Raw genomic sequence first — 3,393 nt, 5'->3', positions numbered from 1 at the left:
ATCCACCCCAGCTGGTAGAAAAACTAATTTGTTTTTTTTAATATATTTTAGAATGGGTCCTAATATACTTCTATTAATATTAATACATGCATCATGCATCATTTGACCCCTAACAACTTAGATAAATGGGAGGCACTAATGAAATTTGTTGTGTTTTTGGTTATTGGGTATTTCTTTATCGTATGATTAGAGGCAGAATAATTTTTTTTTTCATCACATCAAATAATTGTAATAATTTGACTTAGAATCATACATATAAAAAATAAAATTAAAGTCTTGTGTATATAACCGATGTGTGGAATGTTTATTAGGCCACACCACACATTGAAATATCCGATTTGTCCCCTCGGTAGCTAACGTAACGTAGATCGACCGTAGAGGTAGTTTCACGAGGGTCCCACTATGCAATAAGCCTGTCTTCTTTGTACAGCTGTCACAGTGATCCCTGGACGTACCTTTTATATAGATGGTGCCACCCTAATGATGCTTATTTCCCCTATACATTTTGGTACTGTTGGTGGTTCTTGTGTATACCTTTTACCCAGGTGGCGTCTTCGGGTTGGCCATTTTAGGGTACACGCGCCAGCGAGCTTGTCTCCTTGGCGTTTTCCTTCCCATGACCTAGGTTCTTTGAGATTCGGCCTGCGACCCGGATCCATATACATATCTCTTCATCAACCAAATAAGAAAAATAAAATATTTACATAAAATGTCTAAAAACTTATTTAGTTTGTTCACGATGACCCTTATGCTAGTGTATGTTGGCTCCAACTCAATACCCTACAAATAGAATAGTGGAAAACATAGAAGGGACCAAACCCAAGTCCAACGCACATAATATTTTACAAGTTATTGGATCAAAATTAACAATTCTAAAGGAAAAAAATAGGTTGGCTTTGACCCCTCTTGGCCCATACTATGTTCCGCCTTTGATTAAAAAAACAAACAAGCTTGCTTGGAGGTGCACATTCCGTTAATCAATAACAATTTAATTATTTGGCGGGAAATAACCGGTTAATCTAGGGGTGTTCATCGGATTGAATAATAGATCCTCCGGTTATTCGATTCGAGTTATTCAGATTTGAAAATTTTAGGATCCAATCCAAAATCCGATCTGATCCGATCCGATTTTGGAATATTCCTATCCGATCCGAATCTATCTGAATTTAATTCGGATCGGATTCGGATGATATCCAAATAATCCAAAAAAAACCTAAAACTTTTTCTGAACACTGTTATTTCTAAACATTGGCTAAAATTGTGTTTTCCCTTGCATCATCAACTCCTACATTAAATGATTTCTATTTTATTTTCAAACGCAAATCAAATTAACACCAACCAAAATCCAGGCAAGATAAATAAAGCAACTTCAACTTCAAACACTAAGCAACTGGCATTCTGGTCCAATAACATAGAATAATGGTTAAGGTTTAAGATCCATAAGGTCTCAAGTTTGAAATTAGTTGACTCAAGATGTTTTTCTATAGTGTTGGGTTCCCTCCTTAATAGTAGTATTGAGTGAGTCGGACAGTAAGCATCAAAATCAGTCTACACAATTGACATTCCATCTTTATTAAACTCACCTAGGGGTAGTTTCAAAAGGTTATTAGAAAAAGAGTTAAGTGTCATTTTAGTACATGTGGTTTAGCCAACTACGCAACTTTAGTACATATTCTTTATTTTGTGTAAATGGCTACCCTAATTTCAAAAAACTTGCATTTTTAGTACTTTTTTTTAACCCCGTCTATTTTTTTCGTTAAGTCAGGGATAATTTGGTAACTTCGTTATTTACTTTTTTTTTCTTTTCTTTTAAAGGCTTACATATTGTAAACCCTAAATCCTCAAATCATAACATCAAAATCCAAATCCTAAATCCCCAAACCCTTTATCCATCATCATATGGTTTGAATTTTTACGATATTTGGGGATTTATGATTTGGATTTTAATGTTATGATTTGGGGATTTAGGATTTACAATATATAAACGTTTAAAAGAAAATAAAAAACAAAAATAACGAAGTTACCAAAGTATCCCTGACTTAACGAAAAAATTGACAGAGTTAGAAATAAAGTATTAAAAAATGAAAGTTTTTTGAAACTAAGGTAGTCATTTGCATAAAATAAAAAATAAATATTAAAGTTGCATAGTTGATTAAACTACATATACTAGATACTAAAATGACACTTAACTATTAGAAAAAAAGCTTGAAACATTAATTAACACCACCTTAAATACTCCACATAAAACCACAACAACCTGACACATAAAACCACAACCACCTAGTTACTGTGGGTTCGCCGCATAAATCACATCTCTTGTTTTCTATAAAAACTCTCACCTTCATATCAACCCACACTCATCACATACATCTCTCTTTCAATAACTTTTAATGACGCCATCCTCATCGGTAACTACTCCAAGATTATCCCCGTGGCAATCCCCAGTGCCATACCTCTTCGGTGGCCTTGCTACCTTATTGGCACTTATTTCTCTCGCTCTTTTGATCCTCGCATGTTCGTACTTAAACATGCCCCCAAACAACGACAACAACAACAACAACGGCAGAGATAGAGACCTTGAGAGCGGATCGGAAGATACAAAACCAAATAGTAATAATAATAATAACAACAAGCTAGAGTATCTTGTGATTATGGCTGGACAAGTGAAACCAACGTTTTTGGCAACTCCTAGTACTAGTACAACATCTTGTTTCGACACGTGTGAGAGAGAAGGTGAGAGCCATGTGTCCGAATGTCATGTTTCTTAAAAAAAAATAGTAACAATAAATAATGTCATTAGGGAAATCTCTATCTACCGGTAATTCAAAAAGTTTTTTTGTACGACAAACAAATAAGTCCTAAAATATCGGAATAATCAGAATGGATTTTATTAAAAAAAAAAAAAGTCTTAGTAATTTGTTAATATCAAAGTTAATCTAAAATGAACAATTGGCAGTCCCTATTCTAATCAATATGAAATAGACCCTTCATTTTAGAAAAGAATTCTTCTGTTTTCGGAAAAAAGAAGAACCAAGAAAAAAATACAAAATTTTTTCTTTCTTTTAGTATATTTTCACTCAAATTTTGATGGTGGGGAGTCTTCTTTTCCCCATCGACCTTTACAATTACAAGAATGAAAAATTTTTCTGTTTTTCGGAAGGCCAAATATAAGATTTTTAGTTCAAATTAATGACGTGTTGAAACTAATTCATTCCGTGTTAAAAATTTTTGAATAACTTTCTGACTTCTTAATTTATTTATTACTTAATTTACATTTATTTATTTCTTAATTTATTTATTATATGTTAATTTATTTACGATATGGATATGTAATGAGTTTTCTATATATCGATATCTCCAATTTTCAGTCCAATCAAAAAAAGAACTTAATTT

General features: G+C 32.8%; 1 pseudogene; it reads left to right on the top strand.

The window, feature by feature from the left end:
* Positions 1-2,390: 2,390 nt before the first annotated feature.
* On the top strand, positions 2,391-2,768 carry LOC143544376 (protein GLUTAMINE DUMPER 3 pseudogene; annotated as a pseudogene).
* The last annotated feature ends 625 nt before the right edge of the window (positions 2,769-3,393 follow it).

The sequence above is a fragment of the Bidens hawaiensis genome, unplaced genomic scaffold (genome assembly GCF_021521415.1).
Source record: "Bidens hawaiensis isolate Kalapana, Puna unplaced genomic scaffold, B.hawaiensis_p1.1 tig00013566_1, whole genome shotgun sequence".
Lineage (NCBI taxonomy): Eukaryota > Viridiplantae > Streptophyta > Magnoliopsida > Asterales > Asteraceae > Bidens > Bidens hawaiensis.
Note: the sequence above shows the minus strand (reverse complement) of the source record. Positions and strands in the feature narration are given on the sequence as shown.